This window comes from Crinia signifera, chromosome 2 (genome assembly GCF_055691185.1).
Source record: "Crinia signifera chromosome 2, ASM5569118v1, whole genome shotgun sequence".
Classification (NCBI taxonomy): Eukaryota; Metazoa; Chordata; class Amphibia; order Anura; family Myobatrachidae; genus Crinia; species Crinia signifera.
Window position 1 is genome coordinate 380036733 of NC_139218.1, and position 26629 is coordinate 380063361.

Here is a 26629-nt window from a genome sequence, read left to right on the forward strand (position 1 = left end):
GTTAAGACCCAAAAAGATTCCCGAAATTAGACTGTAAGAATGTTGAATACTTTTTAATTTTATTAAACAGGTACAAACATGAACTCATAAAATGATTCCTCTCCAAATTCCCAGAAATGACCAATAAAGGCACGTGCGGGGGCGGCATTGCCGACGGGAAGCCGGCTATACTTAGTACAAATGCATTATTTGTGGTCCTCTCAACCCAATCTTCCTGGCACATGTGTTGCCCTTGGACATGATAATAAATGAACAGCAGATTATAAGTCACGTTCCTACAGACACAGAAGATCTATTGTCACACCTAAGCAAAATTCAAAGGAAATAAATCTGCGTGTAAGGCAATGTTGTCTGAAGGTGGAGTACCTCTTAACAGTGGCGTAACTATAGCACCGCAGCTCCCGCCACCGCGGGGGGGGGGCGCTGTGCATATGGGGGCGCCGGGGGCTGCGGTGCTATAGTTACACCTCCCCCCAATCCCCCGCAGGCTTACCTATTTCGCTGGTCCCGGCGGCTCCCTTCTTATGCTGAGGACCACCACAAAATGCCCCCCCCCCCCATATAGCACACAGTTCTCTGAAACTGTCTGCTGTATGGGGGCGGCCATTTTGTGGTGGTCCTCAGCAGAAGAACGGAGCCACCGGGACCAGCGCGAAAGGTAAGGCTGCGGGGGATTGGGGGAGTTTGAATAGGTGGCGGGGGGCGCCCCCCCCCTAACAGCGGGGGGGCGCCCAAAACGTAGCTACGCCGCTGCCTCTTAAATTAGGTATTTGGTTGACAGTGTAAACGTAGACAGTCGACACATATGGATTAGGTTGACAGGTACTGTACAAGTGGTCAACAGATGAGTGGTTGACAATATTTAAGGTGGATGGGTACAAAAGGTGAAGAGGTACAAAAGATTGACATGACAATGGTTCTCACAGATTGTCGACGTGTGTCGATCATGCGTTTGTTTCGACCATTGTCATGTCGAGATTTTGACCCTGTCAAGGTTTTTGTAGCTTCCGACATTAGCCTCTGTAAACCTTTTGTACCTGTCAACAGATTGTGGGCCAGATGCACTAAGCTTCAAAAGTGATAAAATGGAGAGTGATAAACAACCAACCAATCAGCTCCTGCCTGACATTTTTCAAACACTTTCTGTGACATGACAGGCGGGAACTGATTGGCTGGCTGTTTATCATTCTCCATTTTATCACTTTTGAAGCTTAGTGCATCTGGCCCCCTGTCTGTTTCTAAACTGTACGAGATTTTCTGCGCTGCTCATGTGCAAACTTCAGAACACCTTGTATTGTGCGTGTGTTACCCAGGGTAAGCAAATTGCCAGCCCACAAACCTCCAGCTTATACCCAGTTCAGGCCTAGACGACCTGTGGTTCTCCAGCCGTTGTGAAACTACAAGTCCCAGCATGCCTTGCCACAGTTTTGCTAATAGAGAGTGCTAAAACTGTGGCACGGCATGCTGGGACTTGTAGATTCACAACCGCTGGAGAGACACAGGTCGCCTACACCGGACTCAGTTGGAACATGGAAAGGTGGGGTTCTCCCCAAGGTCCCAGAAAACAGGTGGCATAGCAATAGCCCCTACAGGGGCTTGAAGGTGCTGAGGGTCTGCAGGGGCTATTGGTACCTGCTCGCGGGGAATCCCGCCTCCATCTTGCCTCTGTCTGCCAATGGGGTGCCATCACACCTCCCAAAATGGTCATGACCTCATAGGAGACAGTTATGGAGGCTCGAGGAGGCAGCAATTTTGGGAGGGGCAGTGTTATTGGGGGCAGATGTGACAGACCCCAGTGGTGGCAGACAGTTGGAGGGGGGATCCCCTACTAAGGAGCAGGTACTGGGGTGGGGGGGGGGGGGATGACGAACTCTTTCCAGCGGGGGGGAGGCATATTTGTATAGTTATGTTACTGGAGGCAGGGAACGTAAGCATCGCCTCGCCACCTCCTCACCCCCTCAACGCTGCCGTCTGTCAATCAGAGAGGAAGTGCGGGAGATATCGCAACGGCCCGGAATCAGGCCCTGTATCAGAAACGTTAGCACTCCCATAGAACCAGGCCAGCAGATGAGACCATACTCCTGAGGTAAAACATGAGCGTGGTGGCGTACACATTATAGGGGTCATGAATTTATGATCTGCGGAATGATTTCATAGCTGAGCACCCAGCGTATATGTAATTCCCAGCCTTGCAGCCACACATCAGATAATAAGCTTGTGGCAGATATTATAAAATAGGATAAAATAAAATGTAATTAAACTGGTTATACTTTCTTCTAGCCCCAGTGACACGACCCCCTCAATGTATTCATTGTGGTCACCGCTCCTATTACATGTCACCCATCCTTCTCCGATTAATAGAATTCTCTCATTCCCATCTTCCCCTGTCCCCACCTGCGCCTTTTGTCCTTTCCTGCATTGTACAGCGTGTATTCCCCTCGTGTCAACATGCCCTCTACCTCACCTACATTACTTTCCTGCCTGTGCCCCGCATTATTGCGCTCCTTTACTCCTGCGCACATAAATACCAGTCCTGCACTTGTCCTCTCCTCGCTGGGTGACTGACCTTCCCTCTCCTCTCTGTGTCCCCCCTCTCTCTCTCCCATGGCTACCCTCCTGTGACCCTCATACATCAAACACCGCTCCCTACAGGGAGACAGATGGACATTGGAGCATTACACAATAACTGAAATGTGTATATATTATTAACTTAAATAATATAATGCCTGCACAGATCTAGGGCCCTTATTCTGGTTCACTCGCAAAGTCAAATTCCTTCTCAAATGGACAAAACCAATGTGCACTGCAGGTGGGGCAGATGTAACATGTGCAGAGAGATTTAGATTTGGGTGGGTTATTTTGTTTCTGTGCAGGGTAAATACTGGCTGCTTTATTTTTACACTGCAATATAGATCTCACTTTGAAGTAAAACCCCACCCAAATCTAATTCTCTCTGCACAAGTTGCATCTGCCCCACCTGCAGTGCACATGATTAAGTCCATTTGGAGAAGGACTGATTTTGCCAGGTTGATTTTGCCACGTAAATGATTTCCGCTTTAAAAAAATTGGAAAACTCTCCCAAAATCTCTCACTTTCTGGTTCTCACACCCTATTTCATTTGGCCCCATGTATGTAATCTTCTGGCATCAGAATGATCTTATAATTTACTTAAGTACTCTACCAGAAGTTGCTAAATTTTCTCATAGTTCCCCGCAACCATGGAAGAGTACATACCATAGAAAAGAGTGTTAATGGGCAGAATGGGGGATAATGCCAGAAATCACGGGTCAAGATGTAGGGGGTGGGGCCTAATGAGGTGGAACCCAGGCCCCGCCTCCAAGTTGCCCAGCTGCTTCTCCGCTTCGGGGTTCACACATCCGGAGAGAGAAGTATTAAAAGTCGCCAAATGTGACATACCACCCAAAGCTAGATTTAAAAATTTTGCGGGAAATTTGCCATTCCTTTGAAAAAATATATATATGACGCTTCTATATTGTAAAGGGTAAAACAAAGAGTATCCACTGTAACTATGGAGTGTGGTATATGTTACGGACAATGTCTAGGTCGACAGTTAGTAGGACGACAGCAGGAGGTTGACGAAACGTCGACACAAGCCAAATGTCGATATGGAATAGATTGACACCTGAGTTTTCACTTGTTTTTGTGTATCTGCACCTTAGCGCGTGGACACCAATTTAGCGTACCGTGTCCCCTGGCATGGCTCGCTGGGCTCGGCACATTTTATCATTCCATATTGAAAAGTCTGAAAAAAGCAACGTGTCGACCATGGCCATGTTGACCGCATGTGTAGTTCTCTTGTCAAGGTCTTGTGCACCATGACTAACTGACTTTTGATGTAGATGGCCACCCGGATAGTGTAACTACGTATCTTTGAGAACCACGGACCTGCAAGATGTTCTGCTTGCAGCATATGTGGGTATTGCTGGGTCCTGACTTTCCTGCCAGCTATAAGTGGTTACAACATGCTGTACTATGATAGTGCATTACCATATATTATAGTGTTCTATCATAAAACAGCCCATTATAATCAGTTTTACCTGACAAGAGAGTGACAGGAAAGCCAGAGATACTGCGAGCGTAACGCCAAGTCTCCAGGAGTTCTGCAGACAGAGCAGTCACCAGTGATTGATCACCGTTACACGGTAAGCTTAAAATAGTGCGGTGTAATATATATAAAAAAAAAAAAAACGTTTCACTGGGAGACCGCTTCAAATAAAATTAAATAACAAAGAATCCAATTAGAATAAAAGCATAAAAACAATATATAGAATCGGTTCGTGATATGGCCGTAGTAATCTGCTGATTTCTGGTGTTCCAAACCCCCAACTGCGACATGTGCTGTTATACAGCGGTCACATGACCTTGGGTGTTGTCAGGAACTGGAATGGTTTTACTCTGCAGCCATTGAAGACAGACAAAAACATTTCTGGGAACCGGCGCACAGCTAACTCTGCAAAAAGGTGCCGTAACCATGTTTGGATCCGACTGATTGTTTGGAGCGATGATCTTTTAATGTATGAAATGCACATCTTATTTACAAACCGGAGAGAACAGAAATCACAAGCAGCTTCTACTGAGGAAAATTATAGTGTGTTCCAGAATAACATATTTTAATCAGCAGACGATGCTTGTGCAAAATTCACTCCATTTTGCAAATAAGACACATTTTACTGGAAAAAGTCACAAAAACAGATGCCAGGCGCGAAAGAGTTGTTGCGACTAAAAGGGATTAACGCGAAAGGAGGCTAGATGTTGGTGGACACATCTGTACACATCTGTACATACATCAGCTGCTTGTAACCACTCTTTGGGCCACAACTTCACCTGTTTTGCTTCATTACTCACGTCTTTCAGCAAAGTTACCTCAGGCTCATTCACTGTACAACATATTACAAAACAGAGTCTCCCAAATACCGCCATTACAGTCAAGGGGACTTATGTAACACAAACAAGAAGAAAGAAAAGAAATCAGTTTCAAATGGGGCGCGCTCCTTACCCAAAATGTCTCTTAATGGACTTTTTTATATAAAAACATACCTAATATTAGGTGTATACTTTATTGGTGTGTATTTTAACACGTTAGCCTATCCGGCCATCACTTATATTGCGGGTTTTCAACTGTATTAGTTGTATGAAACCTTTATACAATTTGTTCCCTTTACAAGGGATGAAACATAGCGAAAATATTAAAAACGAATAAAGATATAGAAAAACAAAGAAATAGAAATTTAAAAAGTGTCTCTGTGACCTATTTGCAGCTTATATGAAATTTGCTTATTGCTATTATATAGAATCTGTGTTCATTGCAATTGTAATAAAGATAATTATTTCTTAGTTTCCTGTGTTTTGTGTTTATTATTACAGTTATTGTTATTATGTATCCACCTTTAGTATCATAAGAATAATGTCAAATTGATAGGTTGGTATACATTGTATAGATGTAATTTATATGTAACAGCCTGCTAGCTGCGATTTCTGAGGAAACTTTAGTGATTCTGTGCTCAAGCATGGATATCCTTAAAACCTGGACTGTAATAGAAGTGTTTAGGAAACTCTGGGCTTATTCACACCCACCTTGAAATGTAATGATATTAGAAGTCATTTTGAAAAGATGGTGCATGTGACCTCTGAACTTCCTGGTGACTTACAATGGGCCAGATGACGCTTCAAAAGTGATACAAATGGAGAGTGATAAACAGCCAGCCAATCAGCTCCTACCTCATACAGTACTTGCCTAATTTTGAAAACTATTTTCAGGGAGATTATAGTTGGTAATAGAATTTTGCACAGTGCCCCATTGAGGGGGCGTGTCATGCTCCACCCAACGGACGTGTCTAGTTCCATATATGGAGATATTGTGAAAAGAGATTGTGAACGTGGCACCTAGAAGCGTGGCTGTGTACTGCTACATCTGAGGGGAATCTTGTAAAATGACTTATATCCAAATGTAGATGAGCCCCAAAGCAGTCAGTAAGAGATACTGGGAAACGGTCATCTGTCTGACCACACTTAGGTCGACAGTCATTAGGTCGACCCGGAAGGTCGACTGGCCCCAAGGTCGACAGGGTTAAAGGTCTACATGGGTCAAGGTCGACATGGGCCAAGGTCGACATAGGTTTAGGTCGACAGTCATTAGGTCAACATGAGTTTTTCACTGTTTTTTGAGCCGACATGTGCCGACAGGCGGTATTTCATGCCCTACCATCCACTAGGGCGTGGTGGGAGAATAAAATAGTGTGCCGAGCGCAGCGAGGCACCGTGCCCGAAGCATCGCAAGCGAAGCGAGCGTTACGAGGGGCTGCGGTTCAACACCAACTGTGTCCATGTCGACTGTGTCGACATTCGGGTAAAAAACAGTGAAAACCTCATGTCGACCTAATGACTGTCGACCTAAACCCATGTCGACCTTAAGTCATGTCGACCTTGACCCATGTCGACCTTCCGGGGTCAACCTAATGACTGTAGACCTAAGTCTGGTCTGACAGATGTACCGATTCCGAGTTACTATACTTGGTAAAGTGCTGGGAAATGGCGCTGATGGTTCATTGTAAATGTATCTGTCTCTCATTCCTTTTTTTCCCCAAAAAATGTAACAGTGTAATGTGGGCTGGGTGAAATGAGGGATATTGCTAGACTAATGAGGGAGAGAGGGAGATTGCTGCTATTTCAGGGAGTCTCCTGCAGAATGCAGGAGGGGAGGTAACTATGATGTAACAGTGTAATGTGGGCTAGGTGAAATGAGGGAGATTGCTAGACTAATGAGGGAGAGAGGGAGATTGCTGCTATTTCAGGGAGTCTCCTGCAGAATGCAGGAGGGGAGGTAACTATGATGTAACAGTATAATGTGGGCTAGGTGACGAGGGAGATTGCTAGACTAATGAGGGAGAGAGGTAGATAGCTGCTATGTCAGGGAGTCTCCTGCAGAATGCAGGAGGGGAGGTAACTGTGATGTAACAGTATAATGTGGGCTAGGTGACATGAGGGAGATTGCTAGACTAATGAGGGAGAGAGGGAGATAGCTGCTATGTCAGGGAGTCTCCTGCAGAATGCAGGAGGGGAGGTAACTGTGGTGTAACAGTGTAATGTGGGCTAGGTGACATGAGAGAGATTGCTAGACTAATGAGGGAGAGAGGGAGATTGCTGCTATGTCAGGGAGTCTCCTGCAGAATGCAGGAGGGGAGGTAACTGTGGTGTAACAGTGTAATGTGGGCTAGGTGACATGAGGGAGATTGCTAGACTAATGAGGGAGAGAGGGAGATTGCTGCTATTTCAGGGAGTCTCCTGCAGAATGCAGGAGAGTAGGCAGCTATGTCCTACCTACCATGTCACAGACTGTGACAGGCAGGAGCTGATTGGTTGTTTATTACTCTCCATTTTATCACTTTTGAAGCTTAGTGCATTCGGCCCAATATCTTTATACTTTACACAGCAAAAAAACGTTGGTACTTGTGAGTTATCTGGGCGCCCGATTTTTTGATTGTATGCCTTAAGTTAAGGCATACAATCAGATGCGATGCGATGCGATATCGCATCGCATCGCATCGCATGCGACCATCGGATGCGATGACCCGATTTTTCCATAGGAATCAATGTTAAAATGGACTGAGTCCATTTTAACATGGAATTCAATGGGAAAAAGGGGTCCTTTTCATACCCCTACTATCCAAGTGGGCATGGAGTTGGATATAAACCTGTGGCGAGCGTAGCGAGCCACCGAGCCCGAAGCGTGGCGAGCGAAGTGAGCCCCGCGAGGGGACGGTATTCCGTGTCCCCTCGCGGGGCTCGCTACGCTCGCCACGCTTCGGGCTCGGTGGCTCGCTACGCTCGCCACAGGTTTATATCCAACTCCATGCCCACTTGGATAGTAGGGGTATGAAAAGGACCCCTTTTTCCCATTGAATTCCATGTTAAAATGGACTCAGTCCATTTTAACATTGATTCCTATGGAAAAATCGGGTCATCGCATCGCATTGCATCGCATCCGATGGTCGCATGCGATGCGATGCGATGTGCCCGATCCGACCCGATTTAGAAATCGGGCGCCCAGATAACTCACAAGTACCAAAACGTTAAAGTTAACATAAAGACAAGCAAAGACTGAGATATTACTAAACAATTGCAGGACAGCAATTGTGACACAGAAGCATCCGCATACATACACAGCCACATTGCCCCAGTCCTCAGGTTTTAATGTAGCCTCATTTATTTTACTGATGATCAGCAAATTTCTTATTGCCAGCTGCTAACTGGGAAAACACCACAGCCATTAAAGTCCCCTCAGACAATAACTTTCTCTATCACCGAAGGCGCAATTTGCTTCACTTTTAAATGTTTCAGAAGTTTTCTTGTGATTAGGATTCCGTGCACATCCCTGCCGTAAGCGGCTAAGCGGCAGTGATACAGACAATAGATGGCAGAGAGAGCCAACGCTCCAGAATTCATGCTACCTACAGTATCCTCACATCTCTCCGGCAGATCTCTGTGACAAGTACACATCACATTCTGGCAACAAGCCCTTGACAGTAAGTCCTGTTCTGCTCCGACTGAATATCGCAGCGTCAAAGTAAATAAAATGACGATGGCTGACATTCTATCAGGAGGTTCTTAGTCCCGTCATTTCAATGAAAGGATTTGCTTTAAATATATCTCTTTTCAAGGTTAAATTTAGGTTTGAAGAACGTCGTAGCTACTTTTTCTGTTGCTCGTGAGTCCCAGTATGGGTAAAGAAATGGCTTCGTAGGACTTGGGTACATTTCCAAAAATAGTGGGCTTAATTCAGACCGGATGCAAACTTGACAGACTGCGCACGCGTATGGCATGGAATACGCAAACGCGAGGACATCCTGCGATCAAATCCTGACACTTTTGTTATCGCTGGTCGTTCCAAGTTGACAGGAAGCCGACGTTTGGAGTAGTAACGGGACGTTTCCTGGGAGTGTCAAGGAAAATGCAGGCGTGCCCAGGCATTTGAGGGGAAGTCATGTGACGTCATCTCTATCGAAGACGCAGAGTACGTTTTGGGCTACGCACAGACTGCGCACATTGGAAAAATCATTTGATGCTATACAATTCGCAGGCTTGCACAGGGCTTTGTATAGTTGATCGCAGCGCTCCGAAAATTACCAGCCATGCGATCAGGCATTTTTTAATAAGAAAAAATGTGTGTGGGGTGGGGGTAGTTTAGAAGCCACCCTCCAGACTGCAAATTCTGTCTCTTTAATAAAAATGAAGGTACTTGTTTCCTAGCACGGCGCCACCGATTTTAATTGTATGCAATCGGGTTGCAAAAATCGGGCCAATCGCATCGCATGCAACCAAATTGCATGCGATGCGATTGACCCGACCGACCCGATTTTTTACATTGGAACCAATGTTAAATGGTCCCTAAAACCCGATTTTACATTTGCCCCAATGTTAAATGCCCCCCAGACCCTATTTTTAATTCTATGCCCCCCCCATTGTTAACGCCACGCCACGATCAACGTGGCGATAAGCGTCCTCCGACCTTTTCATACCCCCACTATCCACGTCGGCGTGGAGTTGATATTATATAGTGTGGCGAGCACAGCAAGCCCTGCGAGGGGACGCGCATTACCTCACAGGTATTACGCGTCCCCTCGCAGGGCTCGCTGGGCTCGCCACGCTTCGGGCTCGGTGGCTCACTGTGCTCGCCACACTATGAAAAGGTCGGAGGATGCGTACCGCCGCCACTCGCGGGCTCGCTGAGCTCGCCACGCTTCGGGTTGGCGTTCATCATGGGGTGGTGTTAACAATGGGGGGGCATTTGACATAGAAATTACCCATCAAGGTGGGTATACAAACAAAAATTGGGTATGGGGGGGCCATTTAACATTGGTTCCTATGTAAAATCGGGTCCATCGCATTGCTTGCATTGTAAGCCATTATAATGGCATACAATGGACCTGATTTTACATAGGAATTTAACATTACATACCATGCTTACAATGTAAAATGGGGTCGGTCGCGTCGGTCGCATCGCATGCCATTATAATGGCATGCGATGGACCCGATTTATAAAATTTAAACCTACTTAAACCTGTGTCCAGTGTACATTTATTCAATTTATTTATTCAAGGGCAAGGGCACGCTGCGCAGAGCCGCACAGCCGGAGCAGCCGTGCAGTCTCTGAGCGGGTGCTCAGACGCACCCTGTCATTAGACTATGCATGCGCAGTCTAATCCTGAAATCTCTGCAATTATGGAGACAAATTCTGAGTAATGAGCGAATAACAAACAACCGCGCGAGCGTCTCACAAGCATGCATGTCCCATTCTTGGTGCTCTTCCGCGAGCGGCTCGCTGAGACAGGACGCACTCCATCTGTAGTGTGCTTTGTATGCGAGCAGCAAAATCTAACAATTATGCATGTACAAGGCTGTAGAGAGCATAGCTAGGCCCGGGTTAAGAAGGGGGCGTGGTCTCATTACGGTGATGAGGCCACTCCCCCTAAAAAGATTACATAAAAATACTGTCTGTTTTCTTTAACTCTGTAACCCAAGAAGCTGGTTCCACCGGGAGCAGGAACCCAGCAAATAACTGTAAGTCCGGGGACAACATCTCAAATAGACGGACAGCGGTGTAGTACATATATTCACAACAGCTCGAGTCATCATCATGATCATCACTATCCGGAATGACACATCGGAAAGGCTCCGGCACACCGCCGAGCTTGATCATGTCTGTCGCAGAACTCAAGCAATGCTCGTGAACCGTAGAGAACCCATTCACCAGGGAAGAAGAACATGAATGCTAACTAGACATATGTAAAATGACTCTTGGTAAATATGGCCTAGTAAATGAATATTGAGTGATTTTGTACGACTACTTTGCCAATTACTTCCAGGAACCCTGTGGCACGATTTGCAAAAAGCAAAAATATCTCACAATAAAATATTCCGTACACCCCATAAGGCCTGGGAGTCGAAGGTATCTCAAAGTAATAAGTAAAGAGAATAAGAAAATAAATGTCTATTTTCATCACCAGCGATACAGTATGTACCGCGCAGGTCCCACAATGGTTTTCAATTGCTACCATTGTGCATTCCCCCTATTATGCTGAATATGATGGTGTCTGGATTAATCTCGGGCAGTAAGCGCTACAGGGCTGGGATTCCACTTGATAGTCTTGTCCTTGTCTCAAGCATTTCCCATTATTCATGTATTTCTGTGTATGCTTATTATGCCGAGGTGCTATGTACTCTACCGTGACTTGATTAATCACTGCGAGGAATCTCTTGGGAATGATGAAATGTATGTAGGAAACTCAGGTCCCTGGAAAGTAAAATTGAAGCGATGCACAATTCTGTTTATTGCCTGGATATATTGTTATCCATTCTCCCAATTTACAGCTCATTTGCATATTTCAATGTAAGCATTGTGACATTATTTGGCTATAAAGGACGGGGGGGAAAAAGACCATCACCGCGGACAGTGATGGGAACAGCAATTAAAAACTCTGCAGTGTTAGATTAGCAGGAGAGATGATGTTGTACAGATGTGTCATACACCAAGCTGCCGATACGTCATGTGGTGCAAGACACCTGGTGCGATGTAGCGTAGTCACTTTTTCGTTTTCTACTTGATCCGCAGACGCAGAGAAACATGACTTACAGTGTACCAGAGACACCGGGCTGTTGGTGAGATGTACTAAGCCTTGAAAGTGATAAAATGGAGAGTGATAAACCGCCGACCAATGAGCTCCGACCTGACATTTTTCAAACATGGGCTATGAGACCACGCCCACTCTGTGAGGCCACACCTCCTCGGTGCGGTGCAAATATAGATCTCAGAGGTGTCATAGGGTCAATGGCTGCTCCTGGGTAGGACTTTATCTCTCTCCACCGTATCTCTCTCCCAGGCTTAGTAAGCAGACCCGTGGTAATAAATGATGTAAGGTAGTTGTGATTGACAGTTCCAATTAGCTGCATATTACAGTAGCTAATATTAGTCTCAGAAATATAAAGTATTGGATATTTGTAGAGACTGTTAATAAATAAATAAGATAGAAGCACTGTGTATTGTCCTCACACTGCAAAGGGGAGATGTAACAGATAAGAGTTGCTATGGGCAACTCACTCTATTTTTCGCTCTCAAAAGGTTTGATCCATTCCCCATTGTGTTGCAGATCTACTGATTTACCATCTCATTTTAGTTCTCGGCTTACCGAGGTCCCCTGGCCATGCATTACAGCAGCAGAGATCGCCTACTGTAATCACCTCAGCTAATTACACTAACGATATCCACAATAGACTGTCAGCTCCCATGATGCAGCAGTCACAAGCACATACACTCTTGGCAAAATACACTTGTTCTTCAATACATTTATTGCAGACTAGGGGCCAGAAGTATCAAGCTTCAAAAGTTATAAAATGGAGAGTGATAAACAGCCAGCCAATCAGCTCCTGTCTGACATTTTTCAAACACAGCCTGTGACATGACAGGTAGGAGCTGATTGGCTGGCTGTTAATCACTCTCCATTTTATCACTTTTGAAGCTTGATACATCTGGCCCTAGGACTTTAATGGCATGCCAAAGAAAGATCACCTAATAATGCCAATTTACCCACGTCAGTGTGGGTACTCATCTGACTGAGGTCACCTTGACGTGGTAGGTGGCACATGTTGTATATTGGGTGCAGAATATGCGACAGCCAATCAGTCGAGGTGGAGCCACACTGTACACAATGCAAACACAAGAACCCCCTCCAGTCCTAAAACATCCGCTTAGATGGGCATTCACTAAGAACCGTGTGTGTATTTCATTGTTATTGTACATTAACTAGTAAGCCTGCTCGAAGCAAATGCTTCGAAAGCTAGTCTGCTACCTTGTGATTGCCTCTGTGTTTGTGCTTGTGTGAGAAAGAGATGTAGTTTCACTTGCTGCCAACAGATGGCGGTGATTCGAAGACACACAATCAGACACTAGACATATATATAGATGAGTGCTGCATTCCTATCCTGCATAATTTGCTTAAGTGCTAGGCAGTCAGTGTATTTCTGCTTGCCCTTTATCTGTCAGGAAAAACGTACAGTAGCTCTTGGGCATAGATATCTACAAACATGTTCAGGCACGTATACGTGTATATATATATATATATATATACACATATATATACATATATATATAATGCTAGCAGAGGTATTTGCGGCTCCATGTAGAGGGGGCAGAGTTTATTATGCTGTAGCTGCAGAATCGCATAATTTCGCCCTGCCCCTTCTGCAGAGCATCACAGCATTTCCTACTATGGGCGTGGGGCTTAATGATGATGCTAGCACCTAGCCCCGCCTCTGACTGGCTGTATACACCCCCACCCCTCTTAGCGGAGAAGAAATGAAAAGTTGGCAAGTATGATATATATGTGTGTAGATATGTATGCACATAGGTAGACAGATACAATACACAGATAAATGGTGTGCATGAACCAGTCTCCGGAAAAATGGCCGTCGTGCCAAATCTACTGTGCATGACTGCTGCACCATTTTCTTTGTGATTTGTGTGTGACTCCAGAGGTGTAAATATTAAAGAAATGGGTGCAGGTTGTCCGGTGTGGGCACCCATAAACTCTTCTACCCATTATAGAAACGCCAATGAATAGATAGATAGATAGATAGATAGATAGATAGATGATAGACAGAGACTGTATTATTAACAAATATAACCACCTTCCTCTGGGCGGGATGTACTAAAGGGAAAATGCGGTAAAACAGGGGGTTTTACCGCATTTTCCTATGTACCATTAGCTGTCCGCCCCGTATCCACCTGGCAGGGTATCGCCACCCTCTGCCCGCTGTCCGCGCGACCCCCCGTCTCATCCTCCATCGATCTCCTCCTCCCCCAGCAGGTGTCACAGCCGGAAGAACATCCGGCTGCAGGGGCGAGGAGGAGACGCAGGGGGACGCTGGCAGCCGCCGGGATGTGACGGAGACCCCCGCACACCACATTACAGGTATCGCGGAGGTCTCCGTCACCGCTACCCGATGCTAGCCGCATATGTTAGTACATATGCGGTAGCATCGCGGCGGCTGGCAGGCGAAGGGCGGCGATGTATATTAATACATCCCGCCCTTTGAGAGCAATACATTATCAGCATTCTTTTGACTATGTGATATAAGACAGCCATAATATTTGTGCCCTGAGTACAATGGATTATTGTCCAGGACGCGAGCCTCCTTACTGACACACTGTCAGGAATCCTGGGTGAACATTCCACCGCTTGCAGAAATATGCAAAACATTTCAATGATTTTATGTTCACCTTATATGCGGGGATTTGCCAGATTGCCCACAAGATACACAAGTCTCCCTTGCACTTATTACCCAGCAGCACAAGCTGCGACTAGCTCCGGCATATAAGTGCTTTACACGCTCTGTAATTAGGGAGATCTCAGAGATAAATTGACAACATAACACAAAATGACATTTCGTTAGATGTCCTTTAAAACAAGAGGGAAGGTGTAAGGGCAAAGGAAAACAATATGTTTCCTAAGGATTCTCCGACAGCACAATCCCATCACACATTCCAGTGTCCTCAGTGCAATGCCGAATCCAGGGGCGGGGTATAGAATTCCCATATGTGAGGAGAGGACGGAGCCTGTGATTCCCATATATTCTCTCTTCCAGGACTGGACCTCTGGGGAAATGTTTGGCAAACACTCCTGTCAAATTGCTAACATGCATTTTAATTGGACCTAAATCAAAAAACTATCAAGTTAACAACAAACCACACCGGCTGCAACGTAAAAAAGAGGATTTCATTTAACGGCTAGATGCATCTGTGGGATTACCGGCGGCATCTCAGTCAGGGCTGAATAATTGGGTTTTTGTCTTTTTGCTATAAATGATAACACGGTGCTTATTTTATATATCGCAGACCCGTTCTGCAGCTCTGTATAACAAATAGCAGCCAGATGTGCTTCTGTGCACCATGTCCATAATATAAGGGGATGATCTGGCGTTCTTCTCTTTCCGCAAGCTATGGGAGGCCCCTTTGGTGGGTAACATGCTATAGCTATAGGGTTATTTGTGGGATGGGGTGATGGGGTGTTTGATGGTATTTTTAGGTGGTGCTATAGACTAGTTTAGTCTTATGATGTGTACATAGGGTGCAATGGAGATTGAACATGTTTTTAAGGTTTCGATTCCGATTTGATGCCGATGCGAGCTCTTGTTCGGCTGAAACCCATTCGATGTGCACTCAATTTCGATTTGATTTTGCTTCTATAAGCAAAATCGAACACCGCGTGTACCCTCTATAAGATTCGATTGCTATGCAATTTTTGCTAACTCATGTGCTATTTACACTAGAGATGTGCAGGCTCTGATTTACGCTGATTTCAGAGCAGGATCTTATTGGCTATCAACTGTCAACAACTGTCATGTGATTTGGGATAGCCAATAAGATCCTGCTTTGAAATCAGAGTAAATCAGAGTAAATCAGAACCTGCACATCTCTAATTTACACTCAATTCAAACTATCTACATTCAGGGGGGTACTCCTTGCGAGTGAACCAGGTCCCGCCTTGCGAATAGTTGTACGCCGGCCCACCATTCGCAATGCGCGAACGTTCGCACTGGCTGCTAATGGATGTTTTACACAAACATCCATTCGCAGCCTGCGGGGGGGGACACCCACATCATTCGATGGTCGCCGACCATCGAATGATGTGGAACATGCACGCAGATCTACGGTTGCTCAGAGCAACCGTAGATCTGCGTGCACATTTATAGGGAAGTGGGCGGGCAGCTGACTTCCGGTGATGTCAGCTGCCCGCCCCCCTGCACCATCGGCCCATTAGCATGAGAATGCCCAGCGTTCTCATGGTAACGCCCATGAAACACGGGTGTACCCATATGCTAATGAGCTGACACCCACACCCTCCATTCGCAAGGATGGGTACGTGCACCCAGTGAACAGTTTTTTCGCCGTGGCCGCACGCACCCAGCGTGTGCGCAAAGCGAAAACATCGGCCCCGTGCGAACGGACCAGAATAAGGTCCTCAATTTTCACTATATAGTCAACGCTGCACTGTCTATTTGGCGTTTCGATTTCAGCAGAACAGGAGGGCGGATCGGCATCGAATCCAGATAGAAAGCTTAAAAACATGTTCTATCTCCATCCGATGTCTATGCGATACCGATTCAATTATAACTATATAGTCAAAATTGAATGGTAAATTATTATTTATTTATTAACAGTTTCTTATATAGCGCAGCATATTCCGTTGCGCTTTACAATAGGAGACAGTGATACAACAAACTGGGTATTTACAGGGACAGTCAAAAGGTATGAGGGTTAAGTTTTACCGTGTGTACACCCCATTACACCAAACTGGTCTACAACACAACCTAAATATACTAACATGTCTGCCCGTTATTTGAGACCCTATTATTGGGTCTGTGCTTTATTCTGGAGAATTGTGGGGATATGTTTTAACACCATCATTGTGCTACTGGAGTATGGGGACATTAGATTGACTGTCCAGGTCAACAGTCAAAAGACCGACAGTGCTGCCGAGACGTCTGTTGGGCCCTGGTAAAATTTGAGGGCATGGCCACGCCCCCTCAGTGGATTTTTTTTTACAGCTGCCAATCATTGGGACAGCGAGCCTCTCAACCAGGCCACATTGAGGGGGGAGTGTGATCGGCAAGCCACCCCCCCCCCACCAGCAGCCTCTCTGGAGCACACCAGGAGCTTCCTATACACTGTCACACGCTGACAGCAGGATAGCGCATGCTGATGATGATGACAGGAGGGAGGAATGGGGGGGGGGGGGGTCAGACCAGGGCCCCGGCGGGCTCCTCCATCAAGCATGTCCCTGGATAATTAGTACACGCTTACCACCCCCACCACCCTCTTGGTGGCCATATTGGTCGACAGTCAAAAGTTTAACATATGAAAAAGGTTGTATATTATGTCGACAGGGCTATTTTTCAGCAGGCTCCAGCAGGAACTGAGGCCCTTATTCTAGTTCACTCTTTCTGACAAAATCTTTCTTAGATGGACAAAACCATGTGCACTGCAGGTGGGGCAGATGTAACTTGTGCAGAGATAATTAGATTTGGGTGGGGTTTTACTTCAAAGTGAGATCTATATTGCAGTGTAAAAATAAAGCAGCCAGTATTTACCCTGCACAGAAACAAAATGACTCTAACTCTCTCTGCACATTTTAAATCTGCCCCACCTGCAGTGCACATGGTTTTGTCCATCTAAGAAAGATTTTGTCAGAAAGAGTGAACTAGAATAAGGGCCTCAGTTCCTGCTGGAGCCTACTGAAAAATAGCCCTGTATGTCGACATGGTTAAAAGGTTGACACAAGCAAAGGGTACACATTGGAAAGATGCTGCATGCCTCCAGCATCCGTTTCTGATTGAGAACTCCTTTGATGCTCTGGCATATATTTTCATTCTGTTTGCCTGTCTAAGCATAACTTTTTTCAACCTCTATCTGTATGGAGTTTATATGTTCGTTTTATCCTTGTGTGGGTTTAACAGGATGCTCTGGTTTCCCCTCACAATACAAAAAAACATATGGGAAGGTTAAGAATCCTGCAAGTCCAGCAACAATCAGGCCCTGGGTGAGCCGGAACGCCCGAGAACCAATAACAATATCCGTCACATTGGCCTTGTCTCCGCTGCTGGCCCAAACCTCTTTCCTGCACTCTGCCAGTGTGCAGCCACTTCTAATTGTGATGTTCCACCCATAACAAGCCCTATGTTCCTATTATGCTGCCCTGGACAGGCAGTGAGAAATTACAGTACAAGCCCCAGCATGCCGATAGCAGGCAGGGTATGCTGGGATTTGTAGTTTTATAGCGCCTGGAGAGTAACAGGCTGTCCAAACCTGCTGCAATGGTCCGCAAACATGGGCCCTTATTCTGGTTCACTCGCAAAGGCAAAGTTCCTTCTCAAATGGAGGTGGGGCAGATGTAACATGTACAGAGAGAGTTAGAGTTGGTGTGGGGTGTGTTCAAACTGAAATCAAAATTGCAGTGTAGAAATAAAGCTGTCTGTGGGCTACATGCAAAAGCAGACAGTATTTACCCTGCACAGAAACAATACAAATGCATTTGCTCATGGTGTAATCTGTTTTTCCATGACTGAATCCGGCCCATTGTAGCTTCTAGTGTGCTTATATTGCATTACCTCACATATAATTTATTTATCTATGTCCCCACTGCAATATATGCATAAGGCCCCCCCCCCCCCCCCCCAGGTGCAGTCATGCATTTAAAATTGGAACAGCGACAACAAAATGCTTTGCTCTATCCCAGTGTATTCATGTGTATCAGTTACCATCCGTGTGAAGAATGCAATATTAAATGGACCGCTGGTGAGTGCATGAAGCAGATATTAAGGATAACATGCAGACAAAAAAATAGATTAAGCAGTCTCAGTCTTGCAAACGAACAGCTATAGATGCCATTTAAATCTCAGCTTTGCAGCCGTACAGCGCTTCTCCCCGGCCTGTGCCATTTTCAAAGAATTCCACCTCAAACACAGTTTAATCTCCAGCACACTGAGCCTGTGCGTAAATCCGCTGCCACCGCAGCATCGCTCACAATCAGAAGCCAGGCGTATGTTTAATTTATGTCAGGCTGCAATCTTACCACTTCAGCATTTTAGGGCTTTTCAAAATAAAAGTCGCTGCTTTGTAATTGGTAGCATCTCACGTTCCCATGGCAACGCCATGGGACCGCACAGTGAATGGTTTAGGGAGACATGCTTTACGGGAGCGCAGGCAGGGGCCAGGTGATTGAGGAGTAATGAACTTTCCCAAAACACAAGGGATATTCTGTAATAAATATTTTAATCATCTTACACGCCTTCGTCCCAAAGCAATCAAAACGTTTCAAAACCAACAATTGTTTCCTCTTGCGTGCAAGGCTTTGCAGCACATATATTTTTGTGGTCTTTAATCTTCTATTATGTTTAACAGTATATATGCAATATTCAATTTTTGCATGCGGTGATAAATATCAGTTCAAAAATGAGAAAATAAATCAAATTGGCCCAGACGCGCTGAGGAACAGGCTGCGAGGAGGAGATGGGGGTTGAGAAGTATATAAGAGGTGCATTGAGGCCCCTATTTTTAGGGACATCCCCAGCTCCTCAGACTCTGAGTGTGGCGCTTGGCTGTGCCAACGTAACTAGGTGCCACGCACCCCTCTCTCACAGACATGTAAGACGCTGTCCAAGGAGACATTAAAATCAAAATGTAAACAATGGGGCAGATGTATTAAGCCTTAACAAGAGATAAATGCAAGGGTGATAAAGGCCCTTATTCTGGTTGGAGCGGTAATATCCGCGAACGTTCGTACCGCCGATGTTTTGTTACTGCGCATGTGCAGAGGCGTCTCTGCGCATGTGCGAGCGGGGCGTACGGCCAAATCCCGCATGAAATGTGAACACTCCGAACAGGGGGTGGAGAGGGGCGTGAAGGGCTATTTGGGCTCATTACCATATGCATACGCCCCGCGTTTCATGGGCGTTCCCATGCAAACGCTGGGCGTACGTATGGTAATGCGGTCATGACGCACGTGTAGGGGGCGGACATATGACATCGCCGGATGTCAGCTGCCCGCCCAGATCCCTGCTTTTGCACGGAAAAATGTCCGTGTGGTCTGAGGTTGCGGGAGCTGGTGGACCACTCGGTCCTGCATTCGATGGTCTGCGACCATCGAATGATGGGGGAGGTGAGATGGAGGAGGCGTATTCCATGAAAAATACACGTGCGGTCCGTTCGGCCAGCTTCTTACCGCGTACGGACGGAGTTGGCGCTCCGTATGGAAGGCGGGGTTTCGCACGCACGGTCCTGGCCGCATATTCGCACCGATCAGAATAAGACCCAAAGAGAGATAAACGTCCAGCCAATCAGCTCCTTACTGACTTTTTTCAAATGCAGCCAGTAACATGGCAGTTAGGATGTGATTGGCTGGACGTTTATCTCTCTTTATCACCCTTGCATTTATCTCTTGTTAAAGCTTAATACATCTGCCCCAATGTCTTTATTTCAGTGTTTAAGCCTCCTAATCACTGGAACACTGGCAAATGTTTAATGTTGCCCAATAGTAGCGCCGGCACTGCCTTCCGCCCACAAACACATTTGGCCCAAGGTGGATATTTTGGCGCTATGTCCCATTCACTGCCGCTCCACATAGGTGGCTCAGAGGGGAGATGGCGAAGAAGCATGTCAAATGCTTAATACTGGTGGAGTGTTCATGCCCCCGTTATCATGAGGCCAAGTCCGTGCCACAACTCGTGGGTCTAAAATGTTGGGCTTTCATCTTATTGCGTTATTATTGTTCCGCATTTGTCAACCCGTATACATAAAATCTAGGGTCCTGATTCTGGATCACTTGCAAAAGCAAATTCTCTCTTTAATGGACCAAACCAGAGGCGAAACTCTGGGAGGCAATGGAGTCATCTGCTGCTGGGCTCCTGCTCACAAGGGGGCACCTCTCCTCCCCTGCCTGTTTGAATCAGTTAATTGAAAGCCATCAATGTCGCTTTTCTGTCCTAACAATATTTTTGAGAGTGTCACACCCTGTATTAGAACCCATGACCTGTCTTACTGTAGACAGACACCTTACTGATTGAGATTTTGGGGGGCACCAATATTTACCTGGGACGAACTTACGCCGCTGGACAAAACCATGCTGCACTGCAGGGGGGGGGGGCAGATGTAACATGTGCAGAGAGAGTTAGATTTGGCTGTTATTTTGTTTCTGTGCAGGATAAATATTGGCTGCTTTATTTTTAGATTGCAATATAGATATCAGTTTGAAGTACAAACCCCACCCAAATCTAACTCTCTCTGCACATGTTACATCTGCCCCACCTGCAGTGCAGCATGGTTTTATCCATTAGAGAGAGAGAATTTGCTTTTGCGAGTGAACCAGAATCAGGCCCCAGCTGTACATGGCAATCATTATTACAAACAGTAGTTATTTAAGCTCATTTGAAGCACCACCTTTGTAGTTGTCTTTCCAAATAGTGCCTCATACAAGATAACAATGACCTCCCCATCCCCGTCACTTTCCTCCGCACATACTGTAAATGAACATTGCTTTCTCATCAGATTTGTACGGAGGGAGGAGGGATAGAAGGAAGAGGGTCTGAGGACCACTGAGAAACCCTCGCAGCTGGTCGTATGGTCTCAGAATACAGAACATACTACAGACAGTAATATCACATCCACCCACAACAGAAAGAAATTGGTTGGTTATGTCCCTTTAAAAGGCAACTGTCCCTACGGTTCTTTGTCAGGATATACTTTAAGCATCGCCCAAGCATGTTTAAATGTCTCTACTGTTCTATCCTATACCACCTCTAACAGGAGGCTGTTCCACATATTCACTACCCTGTCTGTGAAGTAAATGGTTAAACATCCCCAAAATATCTATCGCTAGTTATTTAACTAATACTGATATAAATATAGATTTACTGACACCTCAGGGCACTCATTTACTGACAGGGAGCATAAAATAAGAACAATCCAGAACCCAGCACCTTACAGCTCTCTGCCCAACCATCTACAATATAGCGGCACATAATTAATGAACACACTCCCGCTATCCAGAATTACTTATTTAAAACGCCCAGCACTTCACCTCCGCATACATCCAGATGACACACATTCAGTGGCAAAGACTGGTCCAGAACTGTAACGCCACCCACATAAGAGCCTTAAATATAGACAATAGGTGCGACGGGGTGTTACAGCCCCCCCTCTTACAGGGCCAGCACTGGGATCTGAATGTCCCAGGCTCAGCCCAGCGGGGGGAACCCAGCTACTGGATTACATTCTCTCCCCTGAGTGACAGCGGTAACCCTAGGAACTGCCTGTGAAAAGAGCGAGAAGAGTTGTTTTTCTTGGCAGTGCCAGGGAAGACGATGAGTGGGCACAAAGGCAGTGTTTATTTAATCTCTCTCCACTTTATCTCTCTCCAAACTTTGATAAATCTCCTTTACCATGAACGGACACAACGGAATCCCGCAGAAGGTGTGCGCTTTGCCCAGCGCAAGACCAGGGGATAGATTGAACTTATTGTCACACCGTCGGTGAACGTCTGACGTTGAGTCTCTGCGTAAAGTTTGCCGCAAACAGAGGACGCAGAATCTGGGTCAACCTCTGAATAAATAAACCAGGCTGCCCTAGAATAGGGCAAAGCCACATTAACATGCCCATTCATACCAGACACAAAAGTGACTGGGGCACACTGCTGGCAGGTGACGCAAAATGCCGCACAGAGTGGGGAAGGCTTCCAGGGGTCCCCCAAAGCCCTGATTCCCCCCGTTACACGAACCAGATGAAGACCAGCAGGTTTTACTTCCCATCAAATCGCATTAAATTAAAAAAAATTACAAAAACAACCAGCCTGGAACATTTCTTTCCTCTAATAGAATATTATATGACGGAACTGCACATCTCCTATTAAGCTTCCAGGCGTGTGTGGCTGCAGCTAAGGTATTTTGTGGTTTGTCAAGAAACCCAGAGCCCGTGGCGCCCGCTTAGGCACTTTTATGGAGCATACATTGTGCGATGGAGGAGGAGGAGGAGGGAGGTGGGTGACCCCTGTGGATGCCCCTCACCTAATGAAGCCACCACTCTGCATGCTGATTAGGTCCTAGGGAGGCAGCACCAGGGGGAGAAGGAAAGTCACCCACCCTACTACAAATCACAGTGTCCTTCTGTATTACCAGCCCCTGTGTACTATTCTGCAGGGGCAGCAATCAGTCACCTACCAGACCGAGGAAACTTTCTTATCACAGGGGTCTGGTGAGCTGACTTTGCAATGAAAATACATGGTGTGCTGGGCAGTTCATGCTCCAGGCACAGTATAATACACACTACAGACATCATTACCAGCAGCAGCGGCGTTCTATAGCCGTTTAACCCCTTCACAAGTGACTTGTAGGGTTTTACTGCAAACCCACAGAGGAGGAACAGGATCCCACACACATGAAGCCGAATAGCAGTAGATGGAATCCTCAGCTGTCAGGCTGGTGGCTGTATACAGACACATGTGGGCATATATACAGCCATGTGGGAGGATGGGTAATACATGCCTACAGTATGTGCACCCTCTCTCATGGCATCATACAATGTTGCAAAGCATGCAATAATCACTTCTGCGATTCCTAGCAAATGCATCGTTGCATTATATATATATATATATATATATATATATATATATATATATATATATATATATATATATATATATATATATATATATATATATATATATATATATATATATATATATGGAACATGTGTGTATCCTCCAGTGCAGGAATAGGAATATACTGTACTATTAATTACACAGAGCATCCCCTTGCAAGCACCTGCCAGCACCATAGCTATGTTATCCCAGCAGCCTGTGGGCACCAGACCTGAGCCCAGCTCCCTGCCCTGGCATCACACAGGCACAAACTTTCAGGTGGCAAACTTCTGCTGTGCCCCCCGGCCAGTGGCAATGCCAGGCAGCGCAGACACACAAAGAGAGGCAGGAGAATGGCAGCACTCACCCTGTGCAGGCAGGCGTTGGTGGTGGATGTGCGGGCAGCTCCGGGCTCCTAGCGGATGGTCTCCATGTGGCAGGGAGGAAGAAGGTTACAGCACCAGCATGCTGCCTCCGGCTCACACCCGGCCAGCCCCGTGCTCTGGCTGCCTATGTACTGGGAGAGCCTGATCCCAGCTACTCCTCCAGCCTGTGCTGCTAGTGCTGAGAATTCCCAGCCCACTTATCACAGCGCAGCCTACTGGGGAGCCCTGCCTGACATGTCTCCTCTTATTCCTCCCTCTCTCCTCACTCAGCTTCTCCTCACAGTGCTTCACACTGAACACTACACACCGCTACCTCACACTGCACACTACATACTACTACCTCACACTACTACCTCACACTGCACACTACTACCTCACACTGCACACTGCCTGACATGTCTCCTCTCATTCCTCCCTCTCTCCTCACTCAGCTTCTCCTCACAGTGCTTCACACTGAACAGCTACTTCACACTGCACACTACACACCGCTACCTCACACTGCACACTACATACTGCTACCTCACACTACTACCTCACACTGCACACTACTACCTCACACTGCACACTGCCTGACATGTCTCCTCTCATTCCTCCCTCTCTCCTCACTCAGCTTCTCCTCACACTGAACAGCTACTTCACACTGCACACTACACTCTACTACCTCACACTGCTACCTCACACTGCACACTACTACCTCACACTGCACACTGCCTGACATGTCTCCTCTCTTTCCTCCCTCTCTCCTCACTCAGCTTCTCCTCACAGTGCCTCACACACTGCCTCACACTGCTCACTACTACCTCACACTGCACACTACTACCTCACACTGAACTCTACTTCACACTGCACAATACACACCGCTACTGCACACTACACACTGCTGCCTCACAGTGCACACTATTACCTCACACTGCACACTGCCTGACATGTCTCCTCTCATTCCCTCCTCTCTCCTCACTCAGCTTCTCCTCACAGTGCCTCACACTACACTGCTACTGTACACTGCCTGCCATGTCTCTTCTCATTCATCACTCTCTCCTCACTCAGATTCTCCTTACAGTGCCTCACACACTGCCTCACAGTGCACACTACTACCTCACACTGCACACTACTACCTCACACTGCACACTACTACCTCACACTGCACACTACTACCTCACACTGAACTGTTACTTCACACTGCACAATACACACCGCTACTGCACACTACACACTACTACCTCACACTGCACACTACTACCTCACACTGCACACTGCACACTGCCTGACATGTCTCCTCTCATTCCCTCCTCTCTCCTCACTCAGCTTCTCCTCACACTGCCTCACACTGCACTACTACTGCACACTGCCTGCCCTGTCTCTTCTCATTCATCCCTCTCTCCTCACTCAGATTCTCCTTACAGTGCCTCACACTGAACACTGCTACCTCACATTGCAAACTACTACCTCACACTGCACACTGCTACCTCACACTACACACTGCCTGCCATGTCTCTTCTTATTCCCCCCTCTCTCCTCACTCAGCTACTCCTCTCAGTGCCTCACACACTGCCTCACAATGTTCACTGCTACCTCACACTGCACACTTCTACCTCACACTGCACACTTATACCTCACACTACACACTGCCTGCCATGTCTCTTCTCATTCCCCCCTCTCTCCTCACTCAGCTTCTCCTCACAGTGCCTCACACTGCACTGCTACCTCACACATCACACTGCACACTGCCTGCCATGTCTCTTCTCATTCATCCCTCTCTCCTCACTCAGATTCTCCTTACAGTGCCTCACACTGAACACCGCTACCTCACACTGCACACTACTACCTCACACTGCACACTACTACCTCACACTGAACACTGCTACCTCACACTACACACTGCCTGCCATGTCTCTTCTCATTCCCCCTCTCTCCTCACTCAGCTTCTCCTCTCAGTGCCTCACACTGCCTGCCATGTATCTTCTCATTCATCCCTCTCTCCTCACTCAGATTCTCCTCACAGTGCCTCACACTGCACACCAATAGCTCACACTGCACACTACTACCTCACACTGCACACTACTACCTCACACTGCACTCTGCCTCACACTGTGCACTACCTGCCATATCTCATCTCATTCCTCCCTCTCTCCTCACTCAGCTTCTCCTCACACTCCACTGCTACTTCACACTACACACTGCTAGCTCACACGGCACACTACTACCTCACACTGCACACTGCCTGACAAGTCTCTTCTCATTTCTCCCTCTCTCCTCACTCAGATTCTCCTTACAGTGCCTCACACTGAACACCGCTACCTGACACTGCACACTACTACCTCACACTGCACACTACTACCTCACACTGCACACTACTACCTCACACTACACACTTCCTGCCCTGTCTCTTCTCATTCGCCCTCTCTCCTCACTCAGCTTCTCCTCTCAGTGCCTCACACTGCCTGCCATGTATCTTCTCATTCATCCCTCTCTCCTCACTCAGATTCTCCTCACAGTGCCTCACACTGTACACCGATAGCTCACACTGCACACTATTACCTCACACTGCATACTACTACCTCACACTGCACTCTGCCTCACACTGCGCACTACCTGCCATATCTCTTCTCATACCTCCCTCTCTCCTCACTCAGCTTCTCCTCACACTGCACTGCTACTTCACACTACACACTGTTAGCTCACACGGCACACTACTACCTCACACTGCACACTGCCTGACATGTCTCTTCTCATTCCTCCCTCTCTCCTCACTCAGCTTCTCCTAACACTGCACTGCTACTTCACACTACACACTACTACCTCACACGGCACACTACTACTTCACACTGCACACTGCCTGACATGTCTCTACTCATTCCTCCCTCTCTCCTCACTCAGCTTTTCCTCACAGTGCCGCACACTGCTACTGCACACTGCCTGCCATATCTCTTCTCATTCCTCTCTCCCCTCACTCAGGTTCTCCTCACAGTGCTTCACACTGCACACTGACACCTCACACTGCACACTACTACCTCACACTGAACACTACATATTGCTACTGCA

The 26629-nt window shown here is 46.7% G+C and overlaps 1 protein-coding gene across 6 annotated transcripts in view; it reads right to left on the reverse strand.

The window, feature by feature from the left end:
* FAT3 (FAT atypical cadherin 3) overlaps window positions 1-23827 on the reverse strand; it is a 475518-nt gene extending 451691 nt beyond the window's left edge. For 5 of the 6 annotated variants that reach the window (XM_083170145.1, XM_083170150.1, XM_083170148.1 and 2 more), the window contains exon 1: window positions 23569-23826. The gene's annotated coding sequence lies outside the window, so the exon portion shown is untranslated. Of the gene's footprint in view, window positions 1-23568 lie in introns of all 6 variants that reach the window. The other variant, XM_083170147.1, reaches the window with a different exon arrangement.
* Window positions 23828-26629: the final 2802 nt, after the last annotated feature.